General features: G+C 32.7%; 1 long non-coding RNA gene across 1 annotated transcript; it reads right to left on the bottom strand.

The window, feature by feature from the left end:
- Positions 1-3,189: 3,189 nt before the first annotated feature.
- On the bottom strand, positions 3,190-14,892 carry LOC145792691 (uncharacterized). Its single transcript, XR_014332435.1, has 3 exons — positions 14,321-14,892; positions 9,466-9,569; positions 3,190-3,226 (listed from the first exon to the last, which is right to left on the bottom strand). It is a non-coding gene; the product is annotated as an uncharacterized LOC145792691 (long non-coding RNA).
- Positions 14,893-21,045: the final 6,153 nt, after the last annotated feature.

The following is a 21,045-nucleotide window of genomic DNA, read 5'->3' as shown; positions in this document are numbered from 1 at the left end:
ATTTTAGCCTCCGATGGCCTATTTTCAACCTTAAGTGTGAAAAAATTACATTTTTTGACTTAGTTTTCAAACCGGAATTTCGTGCCAGTTCCATAAGTTTCCACAACTTACATTGGTCCTTCCCAAGGTGTTCGAGGTATTCCGTGGGCCTTATCGTGACTGTTACACGATTTTGGCCCCTAATGGACTATTTTGAAGCTTAAGTGTGAAAAATGTGTCTTTTTTGTCTTTGTTTTCAAACCGGGAGTCCCGTGCTAGTTCCGTAAGTTTCCACAACTTCTATTGGTCCTTCGCAAGGTGTTTGAGGTATTCCCTGGAAAATCTCCATAAGACGGCTGCATGGCATATGCTATACCGTACAAAATGTTGGATGACAATAAAAAGCAAATGTAAAAATGAGGACATAGACCAGGGGGGGCACAACAATAAGAAATGACTACATTTCTCTAAAGCTATAAGTAGCACGAAGCATAGACAATATGAGGTGCTACATTTCTCTAGAGCTACAAGTAGGCATGAAGCATAGACAATATGAGGTGAAGGAGCACAGGATGGTTTAAGAGTAGCAACGAAGCCAGAAAATATTGTCAAGGAATAACAGAAACTATGTTGTAGGTGCCTCAAAGACCGAAGAAAAACACACCCAAAAAAAAAAAATTGAGAATTGAGACCATGAGAAAGGACACAGTTATTCTAACATTGAAAAAAATATATATGTACATATATATATATATGTGTGTGTGTACTCTAAGAACAACCATACGCAAGAGGAACCATGTTGCCAACCTCAACCCAAGTAACCATGATTAGTCTGAGTTCAGTACATTGGAGTATAAGAAACATCTGAACTATCAATAATACCAAAATGCTAGAAACACTTAAAAAAAAAATACCAATAGAGCGCTTGTACATAGGTCCCACCACTTGGTATGGGATTCACCAAATATTTTGTCTAGTTGGTACGCTTGTTAGTTGTCCTAACATTTTTGTTAATAATTAAGTGATAGAGATTATATGCTATATAAACCATGGAACTATTCCTTGAAAATAAACCAAATATTACAAATAGCATGTGGAATACTTAATATAAGAACCTTCAGACCTCCAAATGACACGCTCCTTCCATATTGTCAATTGGAACAATTTAAAATTTTCCAAGTCAAACCACACTAGAACCAAGATAACTCCATTTGTGGCATTTGGTTAAAGTGGATCTACTTCAAATTAAACAAAAAGTTAGCTTTTTTCAGAAAAACATCCAATCATGCCTCTTAGCTTATTGGTTGTTTTGGGCCCACTGATACTTGCATTGAATTTATCAACAACAAAAAAAGAATTTATCAACAAAAAAAAATTAAAAAAAATACTTGCATTGTAGTATATTAACTTTAAAACTTGGCCCCTGGCAAAAGTTATAATTCTATATGTGACCCAATTGTAGCACTTTTTAAACAACCTTTGCCTAACACATTCCCAGCTGATTTTGTCAGTGTACCTAAATAAGCACCTTCAAATAGGTCTAGCAACCCCAAACGGACCCTCAAAGACAGTTCTAGATAAAAAAATTCAAGTTTTGATACTTGTTGCCTGCTTATCTAATACCTGTGAACTCACATAACCCAACCATCTAAATAAGGGGAACCAACAGGTCAGTTATTCCCCTGAATCTTTCTATATATCAAATCCACATCGTTAATTTTCTTAAAGCATCAGATAGTTCTAGAATATAGCAAAAAGCAAACAATCATACATTGATAAAGAAAAAAACCATTTTGTAATGTAGTTCTGGTGTTTAAATTTGTAGCACATTTCTGATAACTTCAATTGTAAGGCATCTGTATTACATAAGGCTGCAGTCCTGAATTTTACTTCTGCCAAACTAGTTTCAATTGGTGCAGTAAAGCTTATCTAAAGGACCATCTAAAGTTGTGAAGCAAAGATTTTGTCACATGACATATATGAAACTACATCAATCATCCTCAATACAAATTATCGTGACAAACATATATACATATTCCACTAATTGGGACTGAAGTGGGTGTACTTTAAAGGGGACAATTGGTTTAGTGGTTTTAAATGCAGGCCTAATAACCTTGAAGTAGTGAGTGTGAATACAAGGCAACAACTTTGTACATAATGATTAAAGGTCAGCTCTGTACCTAGAACCCCATTAATAGGAACTAAACTATGTGTATTTCTATATATAAATATATATATATATATATATATATATACCTTTATTGATCACTTCATTATAAGATCAAAATCAAAACTCAAGAGAATTGCTTACCTCTTCTAACACCAATTTGATCCAAGAATGGCTCAGATTGCCTAACTAAATATGCCAAAAGTTCTGGTACATCGAGCGGTGGAACTTCCTACATCAGATATATAAGAAAAGCAGAAGAAAAGAAAACATTCAGCATAGTGTATTATAGATTGTAGGAAACTAGAATCATCAATATATCCAATCTATGACAAATGTCAATCAATCCTAAGGAACAAACATACTACACCACCACATATGAAATTTTGACTATGCCTATTGGTCTATAATTAAACCTAGGCCAGAGGTTTAGGCATCTACGTACGTGAGATGTTAGAATGTGATAAATATTGCAACATGAAACACATATCAAGGACACAATGGCATGTCAATATCCATTACAAAATGGTGTTGAACACAACCACATTGATAAAAGAAGAAGACGAAGAAGAAAAATGGCATTCATGTCCAATACAAACACCATATTGCAAAAAAATTTGTTTTCCCTGAAGAATGAAACACAATGCTAGCCTTTCAGTCTGCACAACTACAGCAGCATGAACTCCAACAGGACATGACCCTCCCAATTAATGAGTACAACCACATATCATCCAACTAACAACTCAAACATAGGATGTAGGAAAAGGATTACAATAAACGTTGGAATCATAAGATTCATATTATTGACGGCTGAGAAAACAACTTCCAGTCAACAGTGCTTATATGACTATTACGTCATTGTTGAAACAACTCTCCATTTTTTAGAAAATAAATAAATATATATTAAATAAAATTCAATATTTTATCTCCTTTTCTTCCCCTAGTGCCTTCAGAAAGAAAATATAGATTATAGACTCAAAAAAAAAAGTTCCAAAAAAATTAACACATTAACAAATGATACATGAAAAGGAGTAGTTCAATACTAACCTTTGAATCAGTTGGGTCCTTGCAGATTGCTTTCTGCAAAATAAATAATTGGGTAACAGATTAATAACGAACATATGAATCCAGGAAATTCTACTCTCCATTAATAACGAACAAAGATAATGATCAGGAAATTCTATCATCTAGAAACAAGTTTATACATTATTACCAAGCATTCACTTCCTATATTGGAATGAATCAAAACACATGTTATAGTTAGCAGCAACATTCGTACTATTCTTATGTTTATGGCCTTCCTTTTAATGAAAAAATGTTTATGCCTTAGGACATAACTAGTTCCTTGCATACCTTCAATGGACATGGTATGCCACTTGATGCATAAATATTGATCCCAAATGTATGAAAGAACATAACAACTACTGCATAAATATTGATCCCAGCCTCGAAAGAACATAACAAGAGTACAAGACTGACAATGTATGAAACTTAATAGTCAAAACTACTGCATTTACTGCCATGCCAAAAAATCTCAATTCAAATTATAATGGATCTACAATGTTGACTTTCAGAAAACAACTAGTTGCGTCTCTCAAAAACGGAAGGAGTGATAAGAGTAGTAAAAACATTTTTACGCAGTTTGAACAGGGTGACAAGAGAAGTAAAAACATTTTTACGTAGTTTAATTTGAACAGGAAGATCCAACCTTGTGAGATCATTCCCTGTTGAATAAACCATGTTGGGAACTTTTAGAGATGCATACTTAGGTGATATACGTCCCAATGTCCCGTATTACCTTGCATGGACCAAGGATGGAAGAATAAACAACAATCTACAACTTTAAGAAGATCATTTTTTATTGAAAATCGTAAAAGGCAATGAGTCTCATGAAGAGCCAACAAAAAATATACATAGTTTTGTAAATAAGAAAAATCCAAAAGAGCTTCAACAGGGTGCAAACCGGAGTACATGCAGAGAAGCAAAAATGACACACAAAAAATATCTTTAGAATTGACCAAAAAAGTCCAATGATTGCAGCAAACCCCTATAGGCCACACAAATAAACTGCTTAAAAGAAGGGAAAAAAATGCTTCCATGGTCACAAACACCTCACTCCTTGAAATGAAGTCCTATACCTCTCCTTCCATAGACAACAAAAGAGGCATTAAGGACACACTTCTTAAACTACATCCTCACTTGCTCACTCTAGACCAGCAACTGGAGTCCAACAACTCTTAACACAAACTTTGGCATAAAACACACCATCTAACAGAGGCAAAATGTAGCACGGACACGGACACGGGACATGACACGGACACGACACGGACACTCCATTCTTACATTGTGCTAATCTAACATGTATCGCCCTTAATACCAGCCATGCTTCGCCGTGGAAAAAATCATCGCAGCCACTCTATGGGAACATTTACTCTGGTGAAAGTTTCCTGCAGTTGAAATGCAAAATGTCATGCTTTTTGGTAACTATACAGTGCCATTCCTAGGGATCAAAATCTACGTATAAATCTACGTATATCCCATGATCTACGTATATCCCAAATTTTAGTTGACTTGTATAAATCTTTCTTAGCCAGGCTTAAAATATAACCCTTATAAGCCCTCATCTATAAACAGGGTTTTATTTCACATCTTTTGGTCAAACGACTACTGAAGTAACATTTCAAATCAAAAATTAATTTGACAATGCTAAAGATTTAGTGATTCAGATAAAGTGCTAATGCATCACACTTAAAATGTTGTTTGGCACTTGAATAAGGTCTAGAGGAGATTTAGCCCTCAAAATGGAAAAGAATTTGCTTAGGATTGATAACATAACATGACAGAGATTATGAATTGTTCATTTTATTCAATTAAACCAGTACACATTTGCTTTATGCCAATCAATTCTGCAATCAATATAATAATCAATTAGACACACAAAAGGATTCCCTTTTTCTTTTCTTTTTTGCTTCTTCCTGTAGAAAATCAAAATGGACAAAAACCACAGGACCCCGTAGCCAACCAATTCACCATTAGTAAGGGAAAAAAAAAAAAGAAACAACCCAACCCTAACCCAGTTCATATGCCTTAGGTGTTGAATCCTAAAACTTGTTAGCGTGTTTCTTATACCACTAGAAATCGGTGATGTTTGTTCCTGAATGGTTGGTAGAGTATCAAGCATCCATGATACTCTGTGAATTCACCAAAAATTAAACGCGATCCACCATTGACTAGGAAATCACCAAAACAAACTTGAAATGTATTAAAGTGATGTAAAATGCATATTAATCTATTGATAGTGCAAGCGAATATGGACGCTTCTCTTATTTGACAAATTTATTTTGGTTACAACTAGTTTAATTCTCCTCCCTTACAAAATTGCTGGTCCATTTTAACTATTCCAAACATCCCAAAAAAATCATCTATGTTTTTTTATTTATTCTTTCTTTCAATTTGTAGGGAAAAAAATACATTATTTATTGACCCTACTAAAAGGCATGAATGCTGAAAATTGACAAACAGTTGGGGATGGAACGAGTATTTATAAATGAGATGACTTGAAGACCAATCCCATCCAAAATCCAAGTTAAAACCACCTTAGACTTTGCAAAATCGTTGGCCACTGCTCGAGCCATGAAAATCCCTAGAGATTGGGTGTTTGCTTCCACTCGAGATCTTAGTTTTTTAATAGATGGAAACAAAGTTGATTGAAAACTCACAATTTTCATACAATGGAAGATTTTTTCTTTCAAGCTTGTCCCTTAGCTATCCTTCAAGTCAAAAGTTTTCCTATAAAAAATTGGATATGTTGTGGCTAAGATTTTTCTTTATACTTTTGTTTGGATTTGACTTGCTTTCATATGTATTTTTTCTTCTATGATTTTGCTAAGCAGTCAAGTCACACAAGGAGGGTTCTTTCCATTCTAGTTGCTCCCAATATGTATTATTATTTCTTCTATGATTTTGCTAAGCAGACACAAAGGAGGAATAAAATGATTGATATTTGCTCCCAATAGGTATTATTTCTTCAATTGTGATTTTGAAGGTTGGAGCTAGTCCTCCTATGCATTTATACATCAACTTCTCAGCACACCAAAATCCCATCCAATCAATTTCCATTTGATTCAAATTCTTGTTAGCCCTCCAACACATAGGAGAATATAATGATTGATGTTGGCCCTCCAGTACTACTAAATCAATGACAGCCTAAGTTTTCTAATCCAAGATTAAATAGTTTGAGAATTCAACATGACCAGCCTTAAGACAACCAACTTTATTTTGTTCATGTTGTATCTCAAGGGGGAATAATGAAGGAGAATTTTCCTCTTCCCGGTAGATAAAATCCAGAACGAGACACAAGGAGAAATCCCGGGCAAAAATTACATAAGAGGGAAAAAAGCCAAACTATACGTCAACCCATAAGCTAAATTCTTCCGGCAAATCAATCAAGAAATAAAAGAAAGAGATTCCTAATAGTATTTATCAATAGAGAGAGAGAGAGAGAGAGATTCCTAACAGTAATCTACGTTACACGGACTCGGGTGCGGATATCGGGTACGGGTGTGCATCTAAGGGTCGGACACTTTAAAATTAAAAATTAAAAATACGTGGATACGGATCCAAATTAGGATACGGATACGGAGATACACGTTAAATAGTTATTTTTAAATATATTTATTATATGAAGATGAGTTTAAAAAGTTTAAGGAATAACAAATTTTATTAAAAAAATAACAAATAAATAATGAATAAAAATTATAAACATTATTTTAGACATAAAATAAATTATATTATATATGATAAAATAAATTATTTTAATTTTAGACATAGAAGTTATGTTATTTATGATATATTATATTATATAATATTTTTTTGAATAAATAATATTATATAATATGAATAATATTATATTAATATAATTTATATTATATATAATTCAAATTATATTAAAAAGAAAAGTCAAAGACCTATAGAAATAAAAATTGTGTTAGCTTCGCAGAGACGACGGAAGGGGAAGACCTAGAAAATTGGTTGGTAGAGCAATGACTTCGCAGAGACGACGGAAGGGGAAGACTACGAAGAGAGTCCGAGATCGAGATCAAAGGGGAAGACGACGAAGCACAGTACATCGACTTCGCAGATCAAGCTTCGCAGATCGATCAACTTCACAGATCGATCGATGATCTGCAACCGATTGAAGCCGAAGGCCAGGTTCTCTCCTTGCTCTCTTCTCTTTCGATTCTTCTGCCGTATCCGTTTCTAAGAAGCAGTATCCCGGCCGTATCCCGCACCCGTACCTGTGTTGTCTCGACACAGGTACCTTCGAAATTCCAAAGAGTCCGTGTAACATAGGTAGAGGGAAAGAAACTTGAGGCAACAGAAGATGGACAACCCACAAACACTCATCCACAGGAGCCGAAATACATAAAGAGAGGCTAGGACAACCCTCACAAGGGTCGACTAGGCCAGAGGAGCCTTCGGCTGAAGTCGAAACAGCTCTGTGGGACCTTGGCTAGTTCCCACAGAGACTCAGAGGCAACAAAAGATGGGCAACCCACAAACACTCATCTACAGGAGCCAAAATACATAAAGAGAGGCTAGGACAACCCTCACGAGGGTCAACTAGGCCAAAGGGGCATTCGGCTGAAGTCGAAACAGCTATATGGGACCTTGGTTGGTTCTGACAGAGACTCAGGGACCAGCGATACAGGATGGGTGGTGATAGGTGATGGCTGGTTGGTGGTAGCGGCTGTGTGAGTGGCGGTTTTTAGGGTTTTGGCTACCATATAATTTAAGAGAATACAAAGCTTGAGTGATGATTATGAAATCATCACCTTTTATATTAATCAATCAACTATTACAAAAGGAAGCCCTAAGGCAATGATTAAGGAATCACCTTTTATATTGATTGATTGACTGACTGATTAAGGAATCACAATCAATCAATCACAATCACAATCACAATCTAATCTAAATAAGGAAATATTCTAACAGCTTCTGCTACTATAACACCATCTCAAATCATAACAATTGTTCACTTTGAGCTAGGCCCTCAAGGGTTTAAAGCATGTTGTTACTTGGAAGGAATATGAACTCATTTATATAGCCCAGGAACTTCTCCTACCTAGACGATGTGAGATGGAATGTGATGTACAATAATGAAAGTGAATTCACTTATATAGCATACTTAACCTAAAATAATAACCATATAAAAATTCTTTGACAAGGAGGAGTAATGCCCTTGGACTACTGCACGCACTTGAGTCAATAAAGGTGAACACTTTTGCAAGTGTCCCAACAATTGTTGGGCAAGAATGGACATAAGAGCATAGTCAACAAGTATTCATTATTGTCTAAACATCTATTCAACATCAAAATTGCCAAGTGAAAGAAATGTCCTCAATATCATTACCTTCCATTTGGGCAAGTGTACTAATGAAGTTTTACCAGTAAATACACTAGCTATGTACTAAACGGAGAGGAGGGAAAGATGAATTGAGCACTCACAATACCCATAATTACCGTAAAATCCAATGACAAATTAGCAGGCGTTAATCAAGTTTTTGAATATTCTACTGAAATCAAACCTTCAAGTAGCAGGGCAAGACATTGTTGATTGCCTAAATTTCAGTTTTCCCATCCTTTCTGGATAGTTCCTAGCATCCTAAATTTCTAGATGAAATAAATGAACATTCACCTTAAACATGCTTTCATATTATGCCAGCCAAACCACATGTTATGAGTATACTTGAAACAATGGCATTTGGATCCTGTATGCACAGCGACATACAAATTGTCTTATTATTGACTATATTGACACTTACGATATTTAACTCGCAAAGACAACAATTCTATCAGAAACTTTATTAGTCACATTACTCTCCGGATAGTTTCTGATCCAACTGAAGATGAAGCATTTTTCATGCGTCTTTTCAATAAAGTAGGTATATAAGAACAACATGCAATCATTTATTTATCTGAGCTGTGAACTCCCGTCTCTGTTATTTGTTCATAGCATGTAATGGACCTCTCTAATAATAACTAAAACAAACATGCAATGTATAACAAGTATTGCAGGCATGCACAGAGTGATCTTGTATGCTCTGTGTAAACTGAAGTCTAAATGCTTCATTAGCATGTTTTTGAACAGATACTTCATTAGCCTATTTACTAATGCCAAAATTAAGGACATTTTGCATCATCGATACTAAATGTACGTCCTGGACAAAACAAATATATAAAGGGAAAGAAGTGTCAATCATAACATATGTATCAGTAATATAGTAAGTTAGAGCTTCTCGGAGCAGCAATGAACTCACCTAACATTGTTTGGGGTAAGCTCATTGAGTGTTGATTCAATAATGGTTGGGCTGAATTTAGGGGGCAAGGATGACCCCACTAGCCAATCATTAGGAGGATACAACTGCAAAATAATTTCAAACGAACAGTTGATGTCAGCAAAGCAAGTGACTGCTGAAGAAACAACAATCACTCAGACTGAGTTTGAACAGGATGAAGATGGGGAAAGAGAACAAAAATTCAACTATTTAATTTCATGTATTTGTTTAGCAGGAGAAGGGTGGAAAATACAACAAAGTTAAATATCTTATACAACCCACACCAGAATGGCAACTTTGCTTCTAGATTCTTACAGAAAAATAGAGTCACTTTTTTCTCTCATTAAAGTAGCCAACTATTGTAACTTTCTCACAAAAAATTAAACCAAATGCAAATGAGAAAATAAATTTTCCTTTCACCTTTTCTTTCACTTCACTATCTATCACTTTTGTTTTCCATCATATTTTTTACTTAATCAAATGGACCCTCAAGATTCTCATTGAAAAGTTGAAGTGCAAAGCAAGAAGCCAAAGAAAGAGAACCAAAGAAAAGCTAAACTTCTTAACTACATCTTGTAAAAAAATAAATAAAAAGTGAAAAAAAAAAAAAAAAAAAAAGAAGAAGAAGAGAGAATCAAAAGCTACACTCCAGTCAATCAAAGAAACGTCTCCAGGAAATATCGAATTAGTAGTGGCTTATCTCCAAAAACCGGCTTTGTATGAATTTTACTTGTCAAAACAAGTCTAAGCTGAGATTGAGCCTAGCTCCTATGCTACTGAACCAAGCTCAAGCTCCTTGTACTTGGCCGGCTTCATCTCATTTGCAGTCTAGATGAAGTGGGAACCTTCACCTTCATCTAGCACAAGTTAGCATAATAAACTGACTCAGCTTGCTTAATATTTAATGATCCAAACTCATCAAGGCAAGTGGTGGGTTGCTCTTAAATTATCCTCCAACAATGCTTCACTGCAAAAAGTAGCATCAATCTTTTCCTACTTAAATGGTACAAATAAAATTCCACATAAAGACTTAAATATATAAATAAAACCATCAAAGCAATCATGGCTTACTAAGCCAAACCAAGCCTTAGCAAGCTCATCAAATAAATTGAATTCTACACCATTTATAAGTGAGCTTGACTTGTGAACTGAAGCTTGTACCCTATACAGCTTTCTGTAAAGAATGCACCTCGGACAGTAAAAAACAATAAACATCAGGAAAAGAAGAAATTATACCATTCAAAACCAATCAACCACCTCTGAATTCAAATGACAAAACTTTTTTTTTTTTTTTTTTTTGATCAGCAAAAACAGAATTTATTGAATAGATCAAAAAAGAGGCAAGGATGAGGCATCCTCTACAAGTAAGAAAACACAGAAAGAAAATGCATCTCCACAAAACAAAAAATAAAATCCAGAAACAACTCCTAATCCAATAACCACTTGCATATTCATGCCACTGTCATCCATCTAAGAATAATCATGGGGAGAATTTGGCTAACCATGGGCCATGCAACTTTTCAACCCCCAGTTAGCAGATAAGTGGGATCTCAAGGATGAAAAGTTCAAAGGATAAATTATTTATCAAAAAAAAGTTCAGAGGACAAATCAAAAGATGCGCAGCTTATTTATTATTTCATCCTCTTGGAAAGAAGATTAAAAAAAGAAGACTATCAAGACATAGCACAAGGATGGTAACTGAGACTGGTACAACATCCAAAAAAATGAACATTCTGTCGACAAAAGAATTTGAAGAGGGTTGCACATGCTACTTTTATAAGTATGGTGGGAACCGTATGTTAAAAATGAAATTGCAATTGTCATTTCCTTTTTCCATTGTTATAAAATCCTGTTTTCTCATAAAGTTTGTACAAGAGACTATCAGGTTTGAAAGAATTTTGGTCATCATTGAAAAGAATATACAAAATAAAAATAAAGAAGATAATCCAAATTCTTAATTAAAAATCGATACAAAAATAAGAAGAAAAACATCTCCACAAAGGTAAATAGCCTAAAATTGCAATGCTTTCTAATGCAATATCATGCACAAGGATCAAAATTTTGTTGCAGCACGACATTTAAAAAGACTCCGAAAAAGGAATATCTAGTAAACATGCCACAAATGCAATGGAAATAGCAAAAAAAACTTTGAAAGACAGGTGAACACTTGAAGCACAGAAGAAGATTTATTAATGCATATTAAAATAATTTCCAACAGCGCTATTACAGCAAAAGCACACTTAGAACAGTTTCAAAGCTGATATTCTTTTGTACTATAAAATAATCATAGACAAAATATAACGTTGTCATATGAACTCAACATTTTAACACAAGTAAAACAATTCAAAATAAAGGTCATAGCAATTAGAAACTAATATTCCAAAAGATCTTCCAATTATTCTGATATTGGTTCACCTCTTCTCCTTATCTACTTATTCTCAAAGAAATTCGAGAATTTTTTATGCATGTGCTTTTGGGTTCTAAAAACTCAACAATAAGGCTAAAAGAATAATAACCTTTTGTTCTTTTTAGACTATATTGCTGTCGACAATAAATTCAAAATAATAATAATAATAACCATCCCAAACATTTTACGAGCAGTTTTCAGTTTTTTATGAAAAGTTTACTTTTATGAATATCAGCATTTTGGTTTTGCAACCAAGCTTTATTGTACTAGAAAGCAAAGACATTCAGCTAATTCCATGCAAAGAGAATTTTCATTTCTGTGCAGATAAAATAGATTCAAAGAAACTTTGATGTCAAATGCGTTGTCTAATTCCCCTGCTAAAATGAATATAGAGACCATCACTCTGGTCCACTATTGCCATATATGACCAAGCTTTGAAACCATACTGTTTAAAGTCTCATTTTCAAAAGAGATACCTACAAAATTAGGGCCACCATTATACAGAAGCTCCAACAACTCAAGGAACTAGACTATCTAAACCAGTAAAGATCATGTTATTGCCCATAAACTACGCATGATACGAACATGCCGACACAGGAAATTTTCAAAATATCAAGACATAACACATTAGTATTCCAAAAAAGGGATCAATATCAAATGTTTCGACTCCAAAATAAAAACTACACCTCCATTAAAGATTCTCCTGTTGTGCTCCTAGATGCATCACCAAAAACAAATCACTGAAGACTCCGGCCCATTTCTTTCTTCTTCCCTTTTTTTTTTGACAAGTAAATATATTAGAAAGGTGCCAAAAAAAGGAGCACAATCACCACTTTACACCGGCTATGTTTGATTTCGGTTTGGATTAGGCAGATAAGATACCCCCGAATGTGTAAGCCAAGCAAAGGCATTTTAGTCATTCACATGCAAAAGAGTTATCCCCGGTTTAACTGTCCCACCCCTAGGACAAAATAATCCCTCATATGTAGGTAAAGGGGTCACGTGGGATTAGCTATTCTGAGCAACTTTTGCAGTACCAAATGTGGGATTATTTACGAAACAACACAAGGATGAGGGAGGAGTCACAAGTCACTACATCTTAGTTGCCAACTTCATATGCAAATGGAAATACAGCATGAGTTACGTCAGACAGATCAGTAACAAAGGCACATATGCTTCCACAGTCCACCATTAACAGTTGGCCTCTGAAAACTCCCACTAATGAAAGCCAACATAACTTGATCATTCATTTAAGAATGGAAGTCAATGGCTTTCATGGATGAAATAAATAGACTTGGTTATCAAAAAGAGGACAAAGCATGTTGTTCTTCTCATGCAATATATATATATATATATATATATCGAGCTTTTTTTCTCTTGCTAAAAAAATAAAAGAACAGAATTCGATGTACATCATGTACTAAACAAGCTCTCAAATACTTAACACTGATAATTAAACAGACAAGACATAGATAAAAGATACTTGCAAACTGCCTTCAGACACAAAGAAAGAAAGAAAGAAAAAAAAAAAATTCAAAATGGTGCGAATCAAAGAGGGGCTCACTAACAATGGCATTTTAAAGAGCAGTTCTATTTTCACAAAAATCAATCACAAAAGCCGGCACAACTCTAACATGGTACAAGACCCTATTTGTGGAATTTAATAGGTTCATTTTAGCGAGTCAAAAACTACCCTTCGAATGTTCACAATAATACTAGAAGACAACATTTTTCATTCATGTCATTTTAACTAATACTATGAAACAACAACACTTTAAACATCAAGATGGTCAACAGAGAAAATTATCAAAGTGAACACAAATTAGACAAAAATAAAAACAAAGATCAAAAGCTTTCCTCATCTGCTGGATGAAATTACCCACATCATAACCCATACAAGTAACAGGGCATAGTATCCATTCTCGTATGCAGAAAATCAAAGCACAATCTAAAAAATAAGAAAATCATAACTAGAAAGGCCTCGAAATAAATAATTTCCTCCGCATAAAAAAGCAGTAATAACACAATGATATGGCTATGCTGCCTAGTATTGTAAGCACAGCACAATTAAAGATCTCCCCAGCTTCAACAGCCAAGTATGAGCCAAAACGTTCAAAGAATCATAGCATATCATTCTTTTGAGATGAAAAACATATAAATGTTTCAAGATTCCCAAAAAAAAAAAAAAAAAAAAAAAAAAAAATTAAAGTACCAGAGTGCAATCAATTTCAGACACAAAGAAAAAAAGAAAAATAAATAAATGAATCAATGAAAAGGAAACCACAGTGCAATCAATTTCAGAGTTGGGAATTTACGAATTTCACACAAATTCTACAGATACAAGTTGAGAATTCAAACAACTAAATTTGGCACAATTAATATGTATATATGTAAATATATAGCACATATTATGTATGTAAAATTACTAACCTTGTCAATTGTGGCGAAAATGGACATGTTCCGTGACCTCCCAATCCCCATCCGGGTGGATGCCGCCACAGCAGGAAGAAGCGATTTCCTCCCAATCGTTTTTTTAAATTTTTTTTCCCCTAAACGTCTCTCTCTCCCCTCCCCCATTCCCCCCTCTCTCTCTCTCCCCCTCTCTGTTTCTCTCTCTAGGGTTTCCCTGCCCTCCCATGGCTTCTCACCTCTCTTCTCTGTGCAGGTTTCTCTTCAAACCTCTCTTTCTTCGAAGCCGTTTTGGGAATCTTCAACGTTTATGGAGTGAGAGACATGGTGAATTCACATAATTTGACGGGGGACGATGATGGATCTATCGTTGGGGAGAAGAGAACGGAGAGGACGTTGAATTGGGGGTTCCGTTGCCGAAGAAGGCGAGGAATGGAGGCGGATTGGTTGGGAATGTGAAGAAAGTGGAGGAGGAGGAGGGGTTCTCACTGTCCATTCTAGAGAGAGCGAGAGAAACCCTAACCAAAACTTTTCAGAGAGCGTAATCGCAAATGAGGAGAGAGGAGGATAAAAAGATATAGCCGTTGTTGGGTGCCAAACACACCCCTCAAAATTCTAATAAAAATCCTCATAACCAAATTCTTTTGAAATTGTAATTCTAATATAAAAAAAAAATATCAAAATTCAAAATTCTTTTTTAAATGTGTAACCAAACACACAACTTAAAATTTAATTTAAAATTATGATTTAAATGTGAAATTGTGATTTTAAGTGTGGAGTTGTGAGTTCAGTTTTTAAAAAATAAAAATTTATTTGGTTATGAGTTTTGAAAATATTTTTGAGTTTTTGAATTTTGAAAAGAATTTTGAGTTTTGAAAAGAGTTTTAAGTTGTATTTTTGAGTTTTAAATTTTTGAATTTTGAGTTGTATTTTGAAAATTTTCAAATTTATTTCTTTTAAATATTTAAAAACATTTAAGAAAAATTTATTTTTCATTTTAAATATTTTATTTCATTTTTGTAAATTTTTTAAATTCAAAACACAACTCCACACTCAAATCATAAGCAACCACATAACTCCAAATTCAATTCAAAAACTATTTTTAAAATTCATAACCAAATATATAACTCAAAACTAAAAACTCAATTCAAAAACTTTTTAATCAAAATATATTTTTTTATTTTTTTATTTTATTGAAAAATATTTTTTGTTATTTTTTGGGCAAATTACAAACACACCCTCGAGGTTTGGTGAAAATACAGATTCTCCCTAAGGTTTGAGAAATTACAAATTGCTCCCTGAAGGTCAAATTTGCATATCAAATTAGGGAGAAATTTGTATGAAAATAAAAACCTCAGGGGGCAATTTGTTATGGAAATATAAACTTCAGGAGACAGGATGTAATTTCTCAAACCTCAGGGGGAGCTTGTATTTTCACCAAACCTCGAGGGGGTGTTTGTAATTTGCCCTTATTTTTTTAAGTATTGGCCAAATAATTTGTTGTGGTTTAGATATATATGGCCATCCAATATTTTTTTGAAATTAAAAAAAAATTAAATATTTTAAAAAATAAAATCATTATCTTAAAACATAAAATAAAAAAATATTTTTTTTAAATTTTTCTTTAAATAAAATTTTAAAAAGAGTTTAATTATGAGTTTTGAAAAGAATATAAAATTAAACTAAACGGATTTTACCCTTAACTCTTACACTCATTAATATGCCTTGCACATACTCTCTCTTTCTCTCTCTCTCTCTCTCTCTCTCTCTCTCTCTCTCTCTCTCTCTCTCATACAGAGATGAAATTAGGATTTTATTACTACAGGGGTTAAAAGATAAATAATATTTTTTTACCGTATAGACAAATACATATATGTGCAATATGATATATAAATTATATATATACACATAAAAAAAATTAAATATCATATAAACAATCTCTAATAGAATGAATAAATTTTTTTCTAGAAAAATAACAGAGAATAAAAGACGAGAAAGGAATGGAGTATATATCTTTTATACTAAGATGCTATTTTATTTATAAAATAATATATATATATATATTTAGAAGTACTACGAAAAATAAAATTTTCACAGAGACAGAAGGGTCATGACCCCTCATAATCTTCTCCTAGTTCTATCCCAGCACTCATACACTCACTTCATTCTTTTAATAAAAAAAAATTATCTTTATATTTTTAAATTTATTTTATTTTATTAAAATATATCTAATATTTAATATACAAATTATATTTTTATAAATTGATATTGTTCTAAAAATATATTTAAAATTTTAAAATGCAACTAATATTTCACATATTTAATAAAAATTTAAATTAATAATCTAAAATATATAAAAATTTATGGAATTAAAATAATTTGTATGACTTAAGTTAATATAAATAATAAATTACTTTTCTAATTAATATATATATATATATTGGTAGGAGAAAACGTTTAGAATAATACAATTGTAAATAAAAATATATTAATTCAAACCACGCAAATAATACCTCAAACCAAAATAATAATATAATAAAAAAAATAGTGGCCGTGTTTGATCCCACACACAAAGTAAGACTTACACCCACACAAACTAAACTTACACTTCACATAGACTAGACTTGTATCCCTACGCATATTAGACTTACACCCCACACTCTACATAGATTAAACTCGTGTCCTACATAGATTAGACTTGCATCCCTACACAGATTCAACTTGCACCCCTCACAAATTAAACTTTCACTTCACACTAACTAAACTTTCACCTCCACACAGATTCAACATACACGCCAACACAGACTAGACTTGCACTATTACACAGATTTGACTTGCACACCCTACGCATACTGAATATGCATCCCTACATAGACTAAGGTCTCGTTTGGCAAGTGGTGATTTTAGTCAAAAAGTCAAAAAGTCACTAAAAAATCAAAAAATCAACAGCTTATACCAAAAAGTCAAAGATTTCATTTTCCTCTCTATTTATTGCACATCTTTTCTTAAAAAAACCAAAAACTCATCCCAAACATTCTAGTTTTTTTTATGTCATATTTTAGCCAAAAAGTCAAGAATTACTAAAAAACCCTGTTCCCAAACGAGGCTTAAACATGCATCCCACACAAATTAGATTTGCACCCTTACACAAATTCAACTTGCACCCTTCATAGATTTAATTGCACCCTACACAGACTAAGCTTGTACTCCCATATAGATTTGACTTGCACGCCAACACAGACTAGACTTGCGCAACTACAAAGATTTGACTTGCATACCACATAGACTAAACTTGCACTCTTACGTAGATTCGACTTGCATGCTAACACAGACTAGACTTGCACCACTACATAGGTTTAACTTGGACACCACACATACTAAACTTGCACCTACACATAATGAACATGTACCCCACACATAATAGACTTGCACCCTACAAAGTACTTTAAAAAATATATATACATCTGAGTTATTTATAAATGAAAAAGATATTACAAAAATATTTCTAATATTTTATATTATTTTTTTAAAATTAATTTTTAAATAAAAAATATTATTTTATCGGCGAAGAAAAAACGTAGAGACTAATAAAAATATTAACTCAAATTATACAATTAATATAAAAATATTATTCAAACATACAAATATTATTTTCATTAAAAACAAAAATAGAATCATATGAAAATGAAAACGATATTTTTTTTATCAAGCCACTTTTAATTTTTTTAAAAAAAATAAAAGACAAAATTTAAAAATTCAACCAAGCAGTTTACATTTCAAACTTAAAACTAGTTTAAAAAAAATTAATCGCACAGCATATTTCAATTTTATAAATAGTTGTAAAAATTAGTCACGGGGAAAAAAAAAATCACATAATATTGTAGACACCCCATTTTGACCGGCTCTAAGACTTGGGCGCTTTCTTTTGATTACCTGATGATGACAATCAGAATGTGAAGAAGGGGTATACCTCATAGAATAGAATCTCCCAAACTTTTAGGAAGAAGGGGTACCTGCTGAGCACAATCGAATTTGTTATGGGGCCAAACAGTATCGCTTTGGTGCTCTTTAAGCCCATTTGGTGCTTTTTAAACCCCATTTTATTTTTGGCCACTTTGAGGCAAAAAATATATAATATTTATCATAAAAATATATAACAAAAGCGCATATGGTTTACATATTTTAGCATTACCCTAACAACATTTGCATGTGATGTCTCTTGTTATTCATAGCCCTTTCAGACCGTCATGTAGAAAAGATAAAGAGAAAGAAGAGAATTTAGAAGTGGACAACTAACACGAGATATCGTGGATTAATATATATATATATATATATATTACTATTGCGTTATTTCAATAAAAAAAAGACGATGATAGTTAATTTTTTTTATACATTACATAGTTGTACCTTATAAAGAATGACTTTTATGTATAAATTGAAAGAGATATTTATATGGTGTAATCAAAAGCTTCTTAGAAATAGATATACAGATAACGACCCTTTGCTAGGGGTGTAAAATCGGCCTGGCTTGGCCCGTCTAGCTTGGTCCTGCTCGGGCTCTTGCCAAAAATTAGGGTCAGATCGGGGCCAGTCCAATTCAAAAAAATTTAGGCCTAGGCCCAAGTCCAATCCTAGGGTTAATCAGACCTCGGGCCTGGGTTTGGACTTGGTCTTGGGCTTAGCTTGCAAGTGATGTTGGGCGTCAGACGGTTTGGGCCTCAAGTTGGGCTGTTCAGGCTAGGTCAAGCCCAAAAAAGCATAGACCAAGCCTTAGACTGGGGGGTCGGGTTGTGTCGAATATCGGGCCAGCAGACCATTTTTACACTCATTCCCTTCCCCCTCTCCTTATTTATTTTGCTTTTGCTTTAATTTTAATTTTTTTAATTATTTTTTTTGCTTTTATTTATTTATTTGCAAAAGTTAGTGATTAATTGTTAGATTAACACCATGGAGAACTCACACCCTCTCCTTGATTAGATTAATGGTTAAACCAATGACTTGGTACGAATACAACCAAATACCATTAATCTTATCTTCCCATCTTTCAATTTTCCTTTGGCAAGTGATTTTTTTAGTACATTTTTTAAGTTAAAATATGATGTGAAAAAATTAAAGTAATTGGAAAATTAAAGCACTTCAATTTATTTTTTTTTAGAATAAATGTGTAAAAGAAATGAAAAAGAATTTTAAAATTTTTTATATGATTTTTTAACTATTTTAACACCAAACAATTTCTTTTCAATCACAAAAGCATTGCAAACATTATTTGGCTGATTTATAGTTAAATGTAATGCACAATAAAATTACAAGAAAATTTATAGTTGTGGGCCCTGCTAGATAAAGAAAATTCTGCATTATTAAATGTACAAATTTGGTTTTTCCCAAATCAGTAATGATACATCCCTTTAATTTGGGAGTTCTAAAAGAGCACTAATAATGTGAGAAATAAAAAAGAAAAAAGAAAAAAACCAAAATAAAAAATCACATCACATGAGACCTACACACCAATTAAAACTATTAAAACTCTTAATTTAGAGTTCCCAATCTTTTTTTCTTCCCCAAATACATAAGAATGTTTTGTTAATGATTTATAGTGGTGTTTGATTATCACGTGTATTGGTTGCCTTTTTTTTATTTTATTTTTTCATTTGAGTGTAGTGGTCGTCTTTGTTTTTAAATTTAGTGATGCTAGCTTATGGTATAGTGGTGATAGTTGTGAAACACATAAATGGACACATTAATTTTCAAATATTTAAGGGTTAGAATTAGAGATTCTTATGGTGTGATTATTTTTTTTAAAGGGTGTGTACACTAGTCATTTCTTGAATTTTTAGATGTTTAGGTCCAAATTAACATAATGTTTTTACAAGAAAAATGATATGTCACCATAATTTTTATATAAAATTTACTCTCAAAATGATGTAACAATGATAAAAATTACACCCATATAGCATTACTTATTTTGTTTTTATTGCAATATTTGTGTACAATTTTTATTTATATTTTTTATATAGCACTACTTATTCTATAATATGAAAAAAGTATCCATATAATATTATTTTCTTTTCTATTTTTTGTTTTGCAAATATACATCTATTTTAATATTGATTGGGAAAATTATTGCAAATTTAATGATATTCTTTTTTTAATTTTTTTATAATTATAAAATGTATATTTTAATATATTTACGTACAATATTTTCGCTATTTCCTTCCCCTCTCTTCTCATTTATTTTACTTTTTCTTCCATCTTCAACCCTTCTTTTTTCATTGTTTTTCTGCTTTTATTTTTTATTTTCTTATTAGCAAAAATTAATAATTAGTTATTAGATTAACATCTAAGGGAGTTGAACTCACACCTTTTACTTTTTCTTCCATCTTCAACCCTTCTTTTTTCATTATTTTTCTGCTTTTATTTTTTATTTTCTTATTAGCAAAAATTAGTAATTAGTTATTATATTAACATCTAAGGGAGTCGAACTCACACCTTCTCCTAACAAACACTAAGTCTTGCCTCCTATTATACTCCTAATAGTGTAACTCAAAATTTCTCCTTTAGAGAGACTTAGTGACCAAAGGACTAGCCACGCAAGTGGTTTAACATAGTGACTACATTGGTACAAATACAATCAAATACCATTACTCGTCTTCCCATCTTTTAATTTTCTTTTGGGAAGTGATTTATTTTTAGTAATTTTTTTATTAAAATATGAAGTGAAAAATGAAAGTGTTTGTAAATGACTCTAA

Source organism: Camellia sinensis, chromosome 6, assembly GCF_055761805.1.
Source record: "Camellia sinensis isolate YWXY chromosome 6, ASM5576180v1, whole genome shotgun sequence".
NCBI classification, from domain to species: Eukaryota; Viridiplantae; Streptophyta; class Magnoliopsida; order Ericales; family Theaceae; genus Camellia; species Camellia sinensis.
This window is presented reverse-complemented; position numbering and strand designations above follow the sequence as displayed.